Consider the following 18,763-nt stretch of genomic DNA (forward strand, 5'->3'; position numbering starts at 1 on the left):
ATGGCTTTCGAGAATATGAAAGTTATTAAATTTATTAAAGTTTTTATCTACTTATACCACCAAGTACAGTTTTTGGAATTTGCTTTAAGACTGAGTTATTAGTAAGATACATTTTCATTAAGTAAAGCAGTTTATTAGAGATGCTTTTCACTATCAAATTAAAATCATTGTACAAAAAAAAAAAAAAAAACAATCCCTGAAGAAGAAAGAATTTCCTGAGAAGTATAACTCTCAACACTGCAATTTAGTAAATCAGTCATGAGTCACTGACATTATTATTTTGGGAATCATGGAAAATGTTTGGAAACTCTTGTAGTGGAGGACTGGCCTTCTGGAGCTAAACATCTATAGGGCTTCATCTAATAATTATTTTATTAATCGATTAATATGTCGATAATTTAAAAAGCATTAATTTCCAACCTTTTATTAAAAAAAGCTCATCCCTGAGCTGTTATAATAATAATAATAATTATATATATACTCTCTAAAAACTGCTGGGTTGAAAACAACCCAATTTGGGTTGTTTTGGTAACCCAGGGCTGGGTCAAAAAGGGACAAACCCAACGATGGGTTACTTTAACCCAACAAGTTGGGTTACAAGTTTAACCCAGCATGCTGGGTTGTGATTTTAACCCAACTATTAGTTAAAAATTACTACACTGCTGGGTTGAATGTAACCCAAAGTGGGTCAGAAATTTAATCTAGAAACTGATGATTAAAATCACTAAAATAAAAACAATTCTACAGCAATACATAGTTGTTCAGTAATGGAATTTTATTTATGACAAAAGATAAAATGTGTCCAAATGAATTTAAGACATTTTTCCCATCTGCACCTCAGCATTAACCCTTTGACGGCCTGCTCTACCAAATGGTTGACCATGTTTTTACTGTTTTAAATAATGACTGTTAAAGTCATTAAAAAATAAAGATGATTTAGTGTTCAAAATATTTCTTTTAAATATATATATATACATTTTTTTAAATTGGTCTTACACTTAATTTTTCAGATTTTTCATCATTCTGGTAATTCTGGTACTTTTGCCATAAACATGCATATCAATCATTTGGTAGAGGTTGATATTTTAGAAATTATAACGTGTTAAAAATGTACTGATTGTGTTCAATAGCGACATTAGCAGTTGAGAAATGCAATCCAATTTTTTTTTTTTTTGGAAGGGTAGTTAAAGGGTTAAGACAATTTATATGAAAATTTATCAAACTGTATCACAGAAACACTGACTAAAATCAGTAACAATGCATCAGACTGAAGTCAGACAAATTACCTTAAGAAAATGCATATTTGAAATACATTCAAAAACATTTGCATCATGTATACATCAGGAATTATCAGTAAGAGGCAATTGCAATGTTATTGCAGAGTAGAGAAAAACAATAGTATAAGGAAGTAATAATGAAATGCATCTAAATGACTGAAGTCAGAAAGTAACTTCAAAATACAAATTTGAGCACAAACATCAACATATTCTCATATAAATCATCAACTGCAATGCAGAAAAAAAAATGTGAAAGTGATAATGAAAAGGCATCAAACAGCTTGAAAAATCAAAACAAACAATAAAAACTAAGAAAATACAAATTTTATATTAAGAAAAAATAAGAAAACATTTTATAACTTTCCCTTTAACAATTATGTGCAAACATCAATATATGAGATATAAAGGAATCATCAGTAAGGATGATCAAGTTCAATGTAAATGCAGTTTTGATGAAAAAACAGATATAAAAGTTAAAATGAAACCTGAGGATGGAAGCATTTTAAAAACAAATTTGAAATAGGAAAACTTTTTTTTAACTTTTACTCGAACAATCATGTGCAAACATCAATACTGAGATATAAAAGAGTCTGTAAGAAACATTAGTTGCAATGTAACTGCAGTGTAGAGTGTCTTTAAAAAATATCAAGTCCATTATTATGTGCCGTCATCATAGCAAAGAGAAAAGAAATCAGTTATTAGAAATTAGTTATTAAAACTATTCTTTAGAAATGGGTGTCATGGTGGCACAGTGGGTAGTACAATTGCCTCACAGCAACAAGGTCGGTGGTTTAAGCCTCAGCTGGGTCAGTTGGTGTTTCTGTATGGAGTTTGCATGTTTTCCCTGTGTTCGTGTGGGTTTTCTCTGGGTGCTCCTTTTCCCCCACAATCCAAAGTACAAGTTAAAGAACACAGAATCCAAGGAAGCAGTGAGGTCACAGTATTAATGATTACTGTTTGTCAGCAAAAATTAATGCTATCAGAACCCTTACTGCTAGTGTCTCCTCCCCAGGATGTCCATAAACCACAGTCTGCCACACCAGGGAACACTGCTTGGGGTAGTTCACACCAAAGATGTAGAATGCTTTATAGCAAACGTCCACTTTAGCAAGTAATGTACTTTGCAATAATAAATGGCACAGCATGTGAGCAAAGGCTTGAAAGAAGTGGTGGTCTCCAAGGATTAGAACATGAGGAAACTCAATAGATTCTTGAATTCAATGGACGAAGATACTCAGCAATATTGGTCCCAATCTGAAAAAATAAATAGAATTAAGATTTATTAAAAACTCAAAAGTGTTAAAGTTAAATATCTTTAGAGTTAACTTTAAAACATATAAAATACCTTTAGAAGCAATTAAGGCCATAACACACCATGCTATCAGCCAGTGTTGGCATTAGTTAACCACTGACCATGGCACTATGCAAAAATTTTTGGCCCAAGTGAAGATGACTTAATGCAACAACAGGTTTGCCTAAGGAACTTTTTTTAATAAGTAATAGTAAGGCAAGATGAGCATTTGAAATTATTAAGTATTTAATTGTGTTTTCTTAATGAATATAGATAAGACCCTTCTTCCTGAGCTGGGACTGTTTGCAACCGTATTTGCATCATTTGAAGCCGCATTTAAATTTTCTTTAAAAACTTCAAAAATGAGGCACAATCTCAGTCCATGCAGATGGAGAAAAATGCTGAAATATTTTCCTAAAAAAAATCTTTCTGACTGAAGAAAGAATGACATGAACAACTTGGGTGACAAGGTGGTGAGTACATTATGTGTGAATCTTTTTGTTGGAAGTGGACTTCTCCTTTAATGAAAATAATTGGCTTACAGGCCATTTAGCGTTTGTTGCATTCACTATCTATATAAAGCATCTTATCACTAAAATTTTGAGAAACCATAGCTGTGACCAAATCACAACTTTCACAAAACCGTCATCTTTTTATGTTTTACGCAGCAGATGCCCTTTTAACTGCAACCCATCACCAGGCAACAACCATACACTCTCATTCACAAACACACTATTGACAATTTAGCTTACCCAATTCAGCTACACCGCATGTCATTGGACTGTGGAGGGGAAACCCATCCGAGGCTCAAACCAGCTACCATCTTGCTGTGAGGCGACAGCACTACCCACTGCCCCCCTATGCCACCCTAATAACAAACATAAAAATAACATTTTCATTGTTAATAAAATAACTAAGACAAGCATTATGCATTAAATGCATCAATATGCATCGAGAAACCTTTAATTGAATCCTTACCCTCTGAATTGTATTCAAATTGAACTAAAAACGAGGAAAGGTTCGCTCCTGTGCTAAAAATAAAACAAGAGAATGTCACTGGTTGCATGAACAGCAGATTTTAAAAAATAACCAGACAAAGACAAATTGGCATTAGAGTTTAATCTCTCAGTTTAAAGTGTTGAAGTGGCTAATGATTACTAGGGCTGCCCCCTAATAATTGAATAACCATTAGTCAACTAAAAATGTATTATTCATTCATTCATTTTCTTTTCAGCTTTGTCGCTTTATTAATCTGGGGTAACCATAATAGAATGAACCACAAACATATCCAGCATAAGTTTTATGCAGCAGATGCCCTTTCAGCTGCAACCCATCACTGGGAAACAAATCATTCACACACATACACCATTGACAATTTAGTCTACCCAATTCACCTTTACCACATGTCTTTGGAAACCTGGGCACCTGGAGGAAACCCACGCGAACACGGGGAGAACATGCAAACTCCACACAGAAACGCCCATTGACCCAGCCAAGGATCGATCAAGTGACCTTGTTGCTATGTGGCGAATGTGCTACCCACTAGTTGCAGAAAAAAAGTCAATGTATGCTGCATGAATCTGCTGTGTAAAAAATATGCTGGATAAGTTGGCGGTTCATTCCGCTGTGGTGACCCCAGATTAATAAAGGGACTGAGTCAAAAAGAAAATGAATTAATGAATAAAAGGTTTATTAATAAATCTGTAATTATTCAACTAATGCTTCAAATGAACATCACAAGTCAACCAGACAAATGTTTAGACAAGGGCAGCCCTAATGATTACAATGAACCAAGTAAAATATTATTACATACCTTCAAATGTGGGGATTAACTCCTCAAGATTACATTCTTTTAGTTTGATTTTCACGCAATTATCCATCTGAAAAAGAATAACAGATAAAGCGTTTAAGCAAAATTAAGTAAATAAAGATCATGTTTGCCAAAAGTCACTATATCACAAAAATACTCCTGGATAATAATTATCCAGGGTGTCGCATAAAACGGTGGTCAAACTTTTTCTTTTTGCAGTCGAAGATGATTAGACATTTCTCAGACATTTCCGTTTGCATGAAACGACCCATACATACAGGATTAATTAAAGATATCTCAAATCACGTCTAGAATGTAAAATGCTCATAATAAATTAATAACATTTGCTATTCAATGTACAGCTAAACAAAATGTACATGCAGAGCAGGACAATTATTGTATATATTTTGATTAAAAAAAAAAACATTGTTAGAGAAGCTGAATTCAACACTTATGCATCAAAGTATTGTCACAAAAATCCATGAACAAACTTAAGAAATACAAGAGTAAAAATACTACTTACTGCTTTACAGTTAACACCCCAGAAAGATCACAAATCACAGTAATGTTACTTACTGTCATCACCTAGCCAACATAAAAATCTGTGTCATTCAAAAGGCATTTTATTACAATAAAAAGCTCCTAAATTATCCTAGGTGTTGTGTTTATAAAGTGGTCATCAAACATGCTTCACGTTAGTTTCATTAGTTACCTTATACTTTTCAAGCTCCTTCCGATGCCATGCGCGCTTTCCCGTCCACCGATCAACAGGTTGGGCGTAAGGCGGAGCAGCAGGTCGGGCGTGAGGCGAGCACAGGTGGGGCGTTAGGCGGAGCAACAGCTCGGCCGTCAGGCGGAGAAACAGGTCCGGAGAAACAGGTCGGTCGTCAGGCGGACTCGGAGCAACAGTTCGGCCGTAAGGCGAGCACAGGTCGGCGGTGAAGCAGAGCAGCAGGTTGGGCGTGAGGTGGAGCAACAGGTCGGCCGTCAGGTGGAGAAACAGAAAAAAAAGCGCGTGTATATTATACTAAGTAAAATAAGTGTGTTATTTCTTATGAAAATTGTTAAATACACACGAAATAACTTGCGTCTCACACAGAATTTCACTCGCTTCCCCTCAAAGACAGCGCAAAGAAAATGGCGGTTTCTCACGTTGATGTCCCTGCATGTTGACGTGACGTGTGCTCTCTCTTTCACGTCCGCGTTCCCAACCTAGCACTGCTGGGGTATAGATTAAGACAGATTTACAACCCAAATTGGGTTGAATCAACCCAATTTTGTTACCAAGCAGTTTCAACCCAGCATTTGGGTTAAAAAACCAACCCAGCGTTTTTTAGAGTCTGTGTATATATATATATATATATATATATATATATATATATATATATATATATATATATATATATATATATATATATATATATACATAACTTACTAAGTAGTTATGTCCTGTTTTCAATCCAAATATCTAAAGAAATGTAATCAACATACATACTAGACACATGAAACAGTATAAGAAATTATGTCTTGTTTTCTATAAACAATAAAAAAAAAAACATCTAAAGTGTTTGTAGGTGATTGTTTGCATAAAACAAGCAAAACTATTTGCCAATAAGGTAAGAAAAATCGTAATGAGATAAAATCTTAAACAGAATTAAGCATCACTTAATTTTCTCACGCTATTTTTCTTGTCTAGTCTTGATTTAAGATTTTTAAGATATTTGGACTTGAATCAAGACAAACTTACTTAGTAAGAAAAGCTTTTTTTGCAGTGTAGCTATACATAACAACAGATGAATGATCCAAAAAAGGTGAGTGAATAAAAAGTGTCTTTAGTCTTGCAATGCAAAGTAACTATTCCACTGCTGCTTTACTACTGTTGTTAACCCTTTCACTGGTGAGTTTAATATATTCTATCTAAAACTGGAAATGAGTTTTGTTTGTGTAGTAATGGCAACCATTATTTTAGAACGTTCAACCTTCATGTTTCCATAGTGACACGTCCTGTTTGTTACTTGAAACATTGTAGTCACAAGAAAGCTGTATGACAGATGTATCTTTTTATTTAGTTTTTTTTTTTCGTTTTAATCAAAATATTCACAAACTGATATTCCAATTCACAAATATGTGAGTTTTTTTGTTGTTTAAAAATACAAATGATCTTGATTGTGATCTATAATGTAAGATGGCCTTTTCATGTTTACTTGCGGCCATGCATTTGCCTTATTCGTAAAAGCAGGATTCAGCATGTAAATTCATCAATTCCTCCAAAAAATGCATGCCAGCAAGTGGCTGGCCAGCTAGGAGAATAATAGATTGAACTTTATTGTTACTTTCACTACATTTATCTGATTTGAATAATTTACATCAGCAAATTATATTTGTATGGATTGTTAGACTTCCATAGACTTTCTTTTGTGTTTTACAAACTCTAAATGTATCGTTTTACTAGTACTTGTGTGTGTTTACATGTCTAAAACATAAAATAAGCAATAGGTGGTTAAAACGCTGCATAATTGTGATAATATGACACGTCTTTCTCTGGCTCAGGGCCAGCCAATACACCAAAGCTTAGTTTGAACTTTTCAGTTATGCTATGAGTTAACAAGCTAACGCTAACTTGACATTCTTGTCAAGCTTGCTAAACAGTAAACACCAGTACCAGGGACTTTAAGTTTCTCACTTCAAATCGAAACAAAAATAGTATTCTGTAATGATTTACCCTGCTGTTGAACTCCTTTCCTCCTCATCCCTCTCTTTAGGGCGCTGAGCCCTGTATTGGTGCACAAGAGAGACTGTGTTCATTCTGCTCCGCGCTAAACTAAAGTGTTATTATTATTATTATTTTTTAATAACCAAACATCCCCAAGTCGCACGACAAATTACATGTACATGAGTATAAACAGTCTGTAAAATTAGCTCAGGTACATTTTGTTTCCACTGATCATTCTTGAGATGTTTTGGCAGTTTAATTGGAGTTCAGCTGTGGTAAATTCAGTTGATTGGGTATGATTTGAAAGGGCATACACCTGTCTATATAAAGCCCCAGGGTTGACAGTGCATGTCAAAGCACAAACCAAGCATGAAGACAAAGGAATTGTCTGTAGACCTCTGAAACAGGATTGTCTAGATGCACAAGGCTGGGGAAGGTTACAGAACTCTGAAAGTTCCAATGAGCACAGTGGCCTCCATGGTTGGGTATCATTTGGGTTTTTTCGATACCGGTGCTAAATCGATACTTTTAAAATGGTACTGGTGCCAAAACAGTGCCTGAACCGATACCTTTTAGCCACAAAATTAATTGACAAAAAAAAAAACTATATATGTATGTATGTATGTACGTATATATATATATGTATGTACGTATATATATATATATATATATATATATATATATATATATATATATATATATATATATATATATATATATATGTGTATATATATATATATATATATATATATATATATATATATATATATATATATATATATATATAATATATATGTGTATATGTATATGCATGTATGTATATATATATATATATATATATATATATATATATATATATATATATATGTATGTATGTATGTATGTATGTATGTATATGTATGTATATATATATATATATATATATATATATATGTATATATATATATATATATATATATATATATATATATATATATATATGTATGTATGTATATGTATGTGTGTATATATATATATATATATATATATATATATATATGTATATGTATGTATGTATATATATGTTAAAGATAATATGTGCAATATATATTATTATAAAATTAATAATGTTTAGGAACATTGATACAGCCGTAATCTTCTTATGATACAAACACAGATGAAATAGCTCTGATCATGTAAATGTTTGTACTAACCATACTGCACATTTTTATTAACTTAACAAAAAGTTATTTCTGCTGCCCAGTGTGAAAGCTATTTTTCAGCTCAACTGGATCAAAAATTTATCAAAAAGCTGTGTGTGAAATTGAAATTTTGGACACTGAACCTTATTTTTTTTAACAATATTTTTTTTCTTATGTTCCTGCACTCAGCAGTTTCTACTCTTTGCTGATGGTAAAAAATGAACAACTGAAGTGACCTTTAATTAGCATTTTGCACTATTTTGCACCTTGACAAGTCTTAATGCTATGAGCAGCTGGGTTTCTTGCACTACTTTTACATTATGTAAAAGTTCACATTTATGCAACCAATAGTTAATAAACTGGTTGTTTTTTTCCATACTTACTGTTGCTGACTTGTTCTCAGTTTGATCTAGCGGTTCATACATTCAACTCAACAAAATAGGTAAAAATAAAGTATTCATAATTTGTGCTGATATCGGATTTATATCGGTATCGGACTGATGGCTGCAATATCGGTATCGTATCAGAAGTTAAAATGTTGTATCGGGACATCCCTAGTTAATATTGCCATTTCATGAGTCTCCCCATTCAGTTGAATAGAGGGCTTGGACCCGGAAGCCGCTTCGCATGACGTCACACTTAACAAGGGGATATGCCTCATGTCCTACTTTTGATTGGTTAATACTTGATGTCATCGTTAGTTTGATTGGTTTTTGTCCAGTGAGGAGGGTGGGTCTTCTAAGCAGAGATGCTTCTCCAGGTAACCCTCCGCGTCTTAAAGTTTCACAGTTTAAACGCAAGCTACTTCAAAAGTACCCCAGAGAGTGGGAGTAAACAGATAACTGGCTGCAGAGTGTTAGGAATTATTATTAAGCTACTGCACGATTTGTCGGAGAGCGTTCTCTGTGGCCCATGCTGTCTGTGGGACAACATGCCTCTGGAGAACAGCATTCCCGCAATGACAAAGCTCGCAAAAATAAAAGCAGTAAGACTGTTCTCCGTGCCCCAAGTCTCTCCCGAAGCAGATATGGTAATGACAGTGACCTAGTCTGGGAAAATATAGCTTTTTTTGTAATTTACTATTTTTCTACATGCAATAAAGAACAGTCTGTGAAAATAATAATAATAAATGTATTTAATATTAACTGAGTAAAACAATGTCAACAACTGAAATCACAGTGAAATTAATGGCTACAGTCAAACATTATCTCGGAATTAGATGTGGCCTGGTTTTTACACACTGGGTCACAAATTGTAATTGGTAAAAATTTTGCAAATACAATGTAAGTGGATCATAATCCAGTGTAATATTATGATTTGTTTGTTAAGGTTAAGTCAGGCACATAAGCATCAATTTATTACATTAATCATTACATTTAATACATTAATAAACAACATAATGCCCATGTAAAGAAAATAAACTAGTAAATTGCAACTTTCCATATTTTAAAATTAGAAATAGGCTATATGAAAACTTTACTACACTGTAAAATTGACCCTACTTTCCCTATTTCTGACATTTTTTAAATAACTGTCCGATGAAGGCTTTAATGGCAAGCGGAGTCCTCAACTGTCAGATTTCACTTCACACCAAAAGGCGCTAATCCCGTCACGTCTGTGTTTTTGAGGCTGTTTGCTCACTTATTCTAATCGGATATAAACCTGATCGCTCAGACCACTTGGGTGATTTGGGATGCATTCCAGATGAAGCTGGATAGGTATTATAATTTTTTGGACAAAATTAATATAAACTAAATGAATTATGACATGGAGAAAATTTGACCTGCGCCTGAAACACCTGTAGGTGCGCATTTACAGCCAAAATTCTATTAAAATATGTGTACTATAAGCATAAAACATGTTTTAACTTTTTAGGCCTGTAGCCAGGGGGGTTTGGGTGGTTCGGAATACCCACCCCTCACTGACAAAGGTCCAGGGGCCTCATGTACGAAGACTTGCGTGGAAATCTTACTAAAACATTGCGTACGCACAAAGCTGTAAATGTGCGTACGCAGAAAAAAATTCAGATGTATGAAACACTGCGTACGCCGAATCTCACGCATATTCTTTTGTACATCTGAATGAACGTGAAACTGAGCGCAACATGCACGAGCACAAAACCCCTCCCTGCCTCCTCCCCCGTATGAATATGCTAATGACTATGCTAATGTAAAAACCCAACGAAAAAGCAATGGCAAAAGCAAGCAAAAAGAGAAACTTTGAACAGAATGTGAAATGGAGGTGCTGCTTTCGGAGGTAGACCGGAGAAAAGCGGTGTTATTTGCAAGTTTGTTCGGCGGAATTAACAACAAAAGAAAAAAAATAGAGTGGGAGAGTTTAGCTGATACGGTTAACACAGTTGGGTCTGAACATCGCACTGAGTGCATTTAAAAAAGAATTAGTGTGGTTTATATCTGTAAAATGTTGCAGTACCCTTCGCAGTTTCAGTGGCGCACCTCACAAGAAGCATATGATCATGTACTGACACGTTCGAGCATAACTCGGCTCGAATCCAGCGTCTGATGAATTCATTCTTCTTTTTTTTTCCCCGCTACATATCAGATTTTGCCCACTATTTATCACGAGAAAGACAAGTAGGAATCATCAATAAGTTTGTGCATCATATTTTATTTGCACATTTATTGAATGGAAATGTTTCTGATTCACGCATGCAAATTTATCTTCACATAGTGTCTTTATAGCAATGTGCGTGCAGTAGATAGCTCAGATTACATTGGGAAAACAGGCGACCGCTGCAAATTGTGCTTTAATGTTTAGCTGGTCAACTGTATGGTATGGAAATCTTACATACCTACTATATGAACCCGTCTCATACAGACGCCATTGCAAGGATCAGACACTTTGTAGAGAAGAATTTAACACAACTGCCTCTAGGAGTCGCCAATGGAAATAAAACAGACACGCACAAAAAATGTGCGTACGCCTGCCAGAAACCTGCCGTGAACCTGCGCAAATTCCCACGTTCAGTTCATTGTTAGTAAATCCAAACGTGAGCGATTCTGAGCGTGAAACCTGGCGTACGCAAAGTTTTTGTGCGTACGCAGCGTTGATACATGAGGCCCCAGATGTTTATGTTTTAATAATTATTTTTTATTGAACTGGCCAAACTGTGACTAAGGACAGTTGAATGAGCTGGCCAATTTGTTTTTTGTCTAATAAATGTTTTTTTTTTTTTTTTACTTTAAAACTTTAACAGATTGCTATTTTTTTTCCTAATGACATATGATGTAATAAATTTGTATTTTAAAATTTGTCTTGTTTGAATTTTTTTAACTGCAATTTTTAGGAAATATTTTAGTACATCAAAAAGTGTGGTTATGATGACATCTGACTAGCTAATCCAGCAAAAAAGTCACTAAAATGAAGTATTTAAATCTTGTAGTTAAATAGAAACTGAGGCATATAACTAAAAAAAAGGTCCACTTTTTGAGAAAAAAAGAACCACCCCCTACACCAGGCTGGCTACGGGCCTGTATCCATTCCTGTATTTATTCTGTTTGCATGGTTTCATTTTTCATTGTTTTTCTATAGTTTATGACAGAAACACTCTCATTTGGCCATATTCTTTTCATCTAGCCCTTTTAAACCAGTAGGTATCTTAAATTAATGTCCATGGCTTTATTTGTGCATGTGATGTATGCAACAGTATTTTTTTTATTGGTTATGTGGTGGATGATCTTTCTCTCTCGTGAACATGCTTAAATACTTGTGCTACATGACAATATAAAAGCGTCTTTTAGTCCTTGTGTAGAATTTGGTCACTTAAACAATGAAAAGAAAACGTCCACTTTTCTGTACAGTATAAAACGTGTTTGGTAATGATGAAGTGTGTTGAATCTGTAGCAGTTCAGTATGTATGTGTGCACTTAGAGATGTGTGTAGGTGCAGAGAATATAGTGTCAAACAGCTATGTGTAATGTTCTGTCGCAAAATACGGCTAGAAGTACTACATGATGGTAATAGTTTAATTGTGGCAATAACATATTTGTACTGCACTTCAATAATGCAGCTTTTTGCACATCTCACTCTGGTGAGAAAAAAAAAGCGGTTAGGTAGGTCACACCCGCCCAACCGAGTGACGTGCATCACAGAGGCCAGCCTTACCAAGTGTATGCAAAGCACTTGATTTGCGGTTCAAATTCAATCCTGCTTCCAATCTTCAATGCTAATTTCCTCCTCGCGCTCCATCATGCTAACATCTCGACTCACGAGACAAGTTTTTATCTCGAAAAGAAATCTCGTCGGGATTTTATCTCGCTAATTCTCGTAAGTATTACAACTTCATTTGAAGCTATCTCGTGGCCCACCTGCAGAATTGCTGAGACCCACTAGTGGGCCGCGGCCCACCGGTTGAGAATCCCTGGCATAAAACACCTTATAGGCTAGGGGTCTTTTTGTCTTATTATGTTTCAACAACACATAATAATGCTTACACATCTTTACAGTTCTCGAGAGTTTTTGTTAAGTTCAAAAAGTGTGTTTGTGCATGAAACATGCGCGTTTTAATGCAAGTGTGTGTGTGTGAGTGAAAGACTGAGTAAAAGTGCGTTTCCTTGACAAGTCTTATTGCAATGAGCAGCTGGGTTTCTTTCTTTCTTTCTTTCTTTCTTTCTTTCTTTCTTTCTTTCTTTCTTTCTTTTTTTCTTTCCAATCTCAAGACAATCTCAATTTCTAGACAATACAACATATGAATACAACAGAACGTGATAAAATATTACAAATTACGTAACTGCTTTTGTATGCTCAACACAATAGTGTCATATCTAGATGAAATAGCCTAAGCTATATTGAAATCATTTAAATGATTACACATATTGGATATAATAAAATCATTTTAAATAAATAAATCAATGTAAAACAAACAAAAGCTATAACAATCTAGGCATATACACTACAATTAAATTAAATCGTTTCAAGCCATTATAACTTTCACTTTAGAAAGACCTATCTGAAAAAAAGATTTTAGACATATTTAAAAAAATAAATAAACAACAGAGGAGTTTTGAAATATTATTCATAAAGTATATGGATACAATGATAGTAGTCAAATCATGCAAACTGAATTTTTTTTGGTGAATGAAACCAGAATCTACCTTCTTTTCTGTCATCCAGTCCTGTGCAGTGCTGCTTTACGAACAGATTGAAAAAAACTGCAAGTATAAATGTGATCTATGTCCTTAAAGGTTCAGGACACCCTGGAGAACTTTTTTTTTTTTTTTATATTAACAGATTTGTGTGTGTTGAGCATCAGTTAAGACAATGTTAGCACCTGTCAGCTTTAATTGTGGGGAAAACTGGATAATTTTGAGCTTTTGTCAGCTAATTTCAGCTTCCGGGTTTAAAATAATTTTTGGGGCGGGATCAAAATCGGCGACGTAGTGCAGTACTGCAAGTGCAATGATGACGCGTCGGTTTCTCATTATTATTCATAGCGGGGTTTTCTTATCCTATGAGAACAGCCGGCTGCTTAATTATTCATGAGAGCACGTGCTTTCCGAAGGCAGACCTGCCAGTTTCAAGCAAGCTGTGAGTGAGACACAGACCAACGGCACGTAGCCGTTCATGAAGGCTCGTATGTGTTTGTTTCCATGATACACGGGTTTGTTGCATGTTTTTTCCCCGCGATCCTGTCAGGGCCGATCATACAGCAAAGCTGTGTGTGTGCTGCAAGCATTTTTGTCGGGAGAGCAGCACGAGAATTAGAGAATGGCGGACGTTGACTTTTATCAGGAGTTCGATCACATTCAGACACATCGCCGTGCTGCTGTGTTTGCCTAAATCCTCTATGTTACCAGCAGGGCTAATGGTTAAAATTGACAGGTCAGGAGACCTGCTGCACTGAGTCTGCATTCAGATCTATAATTTAGACACGGGGATGGAGGGAGAATCCTTATAGTGTTTACATGAACACACTTATCTTTCTAATGATATAAATTGTGGTTATGTGTATATGAAATTACGAATAACAAATGTTGCAGGGCATTAAATTACTGTTTATTTCTTTGCATTTTTACTTTGTGAACCATAAACTCATGCGTCTCACGGTTTGTGTCTTAGTTTGTGAGCTAACTGACAACAACAGTTGTTCGCTCCCCTTCTCCCCTGCTGGCCACGCCCACTCCTGCCCGATGCTCGCGGAGCTCCACGCCCATTAATCATGCATCTTTTGAAAAAATTCTGAAATAGACTTTAACCGAAAGTGGGGGGTGTCATGGCCCTTTAAACACCCATGTTTTTATATGACATGGTAAAATTTAAAAATGAAATTTTAATGTAGAGCTTTATTAGTGGATAGCTCTGACCGCAACGAAATACAGGCTATCGCCTGTTTTATTACTTGCTCTTACTGTATGTCCTGAAACACTTAACAATTACCTTTACTTAACCCTCTGGGGTCTGAGGTTGTTTTGGGGCTATAGAGAAGTTTGGACATGCACTGACATTTGTGTTTTCAGTATTTTAAAAACATATTAATGGCTAAAGTGTGATAACACTGTAAACAGCACAAGTTGGGCTACATTAATACCTAAGCAGCATGTTTGTATGTGTTTGTGTTTTTGAGAAAGAAACGTTTATGCGTGGTTAGTGAAAAACGAACATTTTGAAGTCACTGAAACAAGGCCGTGAAACACACAAAGAACATTTGTGCACAAGACTTTTAAGAAATGGATGTTGTAGCCTAGTGTTTTTGCTTCAAAATGATGTGTGAATCATCTTGTTCACTTGCTAACAGAAAACAATATAATGAATTAAAATTTCGAAGTCACTTTTTGAGTCAAAATGCTTTATGCGAGAAGGTGTAACTATCATTACTATGTAGTGCAGGGCTTGACAATAAGGACTGCCCGATGGCCCGGGGCCTGCATCCGAGACGCTTGGGCCAGTGTACTGAATGTTACTGGCCCGATCGGGCCAGTGCTGCCTGCTGTGACTGTCTGTCAATTGTGTGCAAATACAACCTTGGGCTGCTTTCACACATAGACGTTTGTTTTGGAATCTGTCTCGTTTTCCCCGTTAGCGCGCTTCGTTTGGCATATGTGAATTTTGCTATTGCGCTCACATCCGCGCCAAATCAATCAGTCCGAGATCGCCTGAATGAGATGGTCTCTGCTCTATTGAGTGGATCGATTGTAGTGAGAAAACAAAACAATGCAAAGAACTAACAACCTAGGCTATACCACAGTGTATTATGGTTGTGTAATAGCCATATACAGCTATATGAAGAGAGAATGATGAGCAGGGCGGGATGTCATTTCTGCCGGTAAATGTGCGCTTCATGTCTAATGCGAAAATGAAAGCATGATAAAATATTATTGAGAGCTGTTTAAACATTGACCGAAGTTAACATCTGATAATTATTCCATATTTTAATCTTATAATATGTTGTTTTAGGCCAGTTGTTTTGTTCATTTCCACACTGACAGCTCGAAGGAAAGATCAACACTGATCTACTTCATGATCTGATGGGAGTCTCGGTTTATATGCTATCTCTCTATAATTTAAGCCTATAATGCAGAATTCTAGCCAAAGTTTCTTTAATAGATTGATTAATTCAATAGATAAATAGATTTTTACAAAACCTGACAACTGAAATGAGGCTCTGTATAAAAAAGTCTGACCTCTCTGGTTTATATTAGGTGACGATGTCTGTGGGTTGTTAAAATTAAAGTGCACATTTTTGCTTATAAAATATTCTATACACAGCTGCTCAAAAGTTTGGGGTCAGTATGATTGTTTAATATGTTAAAATAAGCTTCTTCTGCTCACCAAGGCTGCATTTATTTCATCATAAATACAGAAAAATTGTGAAACGTTACACTATAAAATAACTGTTCAAAATTAGTTTATCATTTAATTTCATAATTTATTCCACTGATTTTAAAGATGAATTTTCAGCTTCATTACTCCACTCTTTAGAGTCACATAATTCTTCAGAAATCACTAATATTAAATATTTTTGTTGTAATCATTTATGTTGTTGTTATTATTATTAATGGTAATAGTAATAAAAGCAATCATGTCTGGACTAATCATTTTATTTGAAACTACATACAATAAGAAAGCAGTTTGTTAACATTTTAATAAATATTTAACAATGTAACATTTTTACATTTAATGAACGACGCTGAATGATGAACTGAATAATTTTCCTTTAAAAAACATTAAAAAAATTAATATAACTTTTAACCGGTACCGTGAAAAAAATTTAAAAGTAAAATAAATAAATAAATATATATATATATATATATATATATATATATATATATATATATATATATATATATACATATATACATATATACATATATACATATATACATTTAAAGGCTTAACCTTGTTAAGCCTTTAAATGTCACTTTAAGCTGTATAGAAGTGTCTTGAAAAATATCTAGTCTAATATTATTTACTTTCATCATGGCAAAGATAAAATAAATGAGTTATTAAAGATGAATTATTAAAACTATTATATGTATAAATGTGTTGAAAAAATCTGCTCTCCGTTAAACAGAAATTGGGGAAAAATTAAACAGGAGGGCTAATAATTTAATAATTCTGACTTCAACTGTACACACACACACACACACACACACACACACACACACACACACACACACACACACACACAGTCAAATAGCTTAACTTCTTTTTTTTTTTTTGGTGGGGCCAGTGAAAATTTTGGCAGGGCATGTAAAAATCGGTACCACTGGCCCGATCGGGGCAAATCTGAAGGATAATGAGATCGTTTGACTTGTAGAGCCTTTTTCTGTATTATCAACACAAGGAAGACACAATTGTAATAAAGGTGTATTTATTAACAAAAAAGTAATCAAGGGTAACTACAATTACTAAATGTACAATAAATGAAGTGCATATAGGCGAGTGATGAAGGTGATTAAGTTAGGGTAAGGTAAACCTTATTTTACAATAACAAAGAACTGAGGAAGTTTTTGTTATTAAAGAATATCAGTTATAAACATCTAATTAATTAGAATATTTTATACTGAAACACACTATGCCAAGGTCTAATTTAAAGGGTTGGAAAGTGGAATATTTACGTTTCTGCCTTTGATGCAGTGGATGGAAGAACTTGGATCTTCCTGCAGATCTTGAAGCATGAAACGAGCAGACTTGGCTCTCTTGAGCTTTGAGTGGAAGAAATCTGTAGTTTCCGGAACACGCAGACTGGAGATTTCTAGAAGTGGTGGTTCGATGTCGGGAACACGCCGACGTCTTTATCCTTGAGCGTAGAAATCTGTATCTTCTGGAACACGCAGAAATTGGAGATTTCTGGAGGTGGTGGTTCGATGTCGGGAACACGCAGATACCTTTTCTTTGAAGGTAGAGTTCCTGGAAATCTTTGACACGCAGATTTTTGGAGGTGGTGGTCTTGATGCGATGGTTTCAGATGCCTTGGAAAAAGCAATGTGAATCCAATTACCAAATCCTTGCTGGAACTGGCACAAGTTCTGATGTCTAGGACAGAACCCCGCAAACCACCATGAACCACACTTTGACCACTCTTCGACCACCGTTTAGGACACACACACTCTTCTTAACAGACTCTGCACAGACGCTTTAGGACCCACCCTTAACAGAACGTCTTTGTTTAAGACAATGTCTTTAATACTTTTTCTGGAAGGCGTGATTGAAGGATGTCACCTTTCATATCCAGCATTGTGATTGGATGATCCTGTGAGTTGGTCACTGAGAGGTGTCATCCATAATGTGGCCTGCATTTGCATAGTCATAGTCCACCGGTTAACTATTATAATATTTAAGAGTCTTAAATATTTTCCTATGCATAATTCACTTTCCAAACCACATCTAATTTACCCAAGGCAGCATTTGCAATATATAGAGTCTAAACATCACTATGCAATGTTGATCTTTACCCAATAATTCATATATAAACCTTAATAAGCAAAGTTGCATACAGTGGAGCATTTCAAGCAGTGCATATTAAATATATACATGATCGTTCGAATATACTGGTATATGAAGTGAAATTTTCCATTTGTGCCTCTTTTGTGAAATGCAAGTTTACTGATCCATGTGTCTCTCTGTGTTTGAGACGATGTCAAAAGTTGATTGGATCTAGAAGCAAGTTCTGGGCTCTTAACACCTTTGTCTTTCAGATAAACAAAAGACAGATGGTCACTGTCTCAATTGCCACTTTCTGATGAGCTTAAGAAAAGGGTCAGAGTTTAGTGTTAACTTTGCAGCATTTGTTTATATTGCAAATTAATTTCCACAAGTTAATTTCCACAAGTTCCTGGCTTTACCGCTGATCACTACACTTTTTTGTTTGCAGTTTAATTAAAATATTTTAATTACACAAAATAGTACACTCTATAAAACTCTGCAAACTTTATAAACTTACATATAAGAAATCTACTTAAAAAGTTTTTTGTAAATGAAGAGTTTCGTTACAAAACTAGATTTATCCATTTTGACAAATGTTAGTTATTT

General features: G+C 34.9%; 1 protein-coding gene and 1 long non-coding RNA gene across 10 annotated transcripts in view; one reads left to right on the plus strand and one right to left on the minus strand.

Moving 5' to 3' along the window:
* hint2 (histidine triad nucleotide binding protein 2) overlaps positions 1 to 18,763 on the plus strand; it is a 54,891-nt gene that overhangs the window by 649 nt on the left and 35,479 nt on the right.
* LOC141385608 (uncharacterized) lies at positions 755 to 17,889 on the minus strand. 8 transcript variants are annotated; one of them, XR_015491809.1, is made up of 8 exons: positions 17,350 to 17,889; positions 7,101 to 7,151; positions 5,091 to 5,599; positions 4,902 to 4,963; positions 4,382 to 4,448; positions 3,547 to 3,599; positions 3,321 to 3,436; positions 755 to 2,531 (listed from the first exon to the last, which is right to left on the minus strand). It is a non-coding gene; the product is annotated as an uncharacterized LOC141385608 (long non-coding RNA). The 8 variants fall into 8 exon arrangements; XR_015491811.1 differs by lacking the exon at positions 7,101 to 7,151 and having other exon boundaries at positions 3,547 to 3,594; positions 5,091 to 5,596; XR_015491807.1 differs by lacking the exon at positions 7,101 to 7,151 and having other exon boundaries at positions 5,091 to 5,596.

This window comes from Danio rerio, chromosome 5 (genome assembly GCF_052040795.2).
Source record: "Danio rerio strain M-AB ecotype USA chromosome 5, GRCz13ab, whole genome shotgun sequence".
Classification (NCBI taxonomy): domain Eukaryota; kingdom Metazoa; phylum Chordata; class Actinopteri; order Cypriniformes; family Danionidae; genus Danio; species Danio rerio.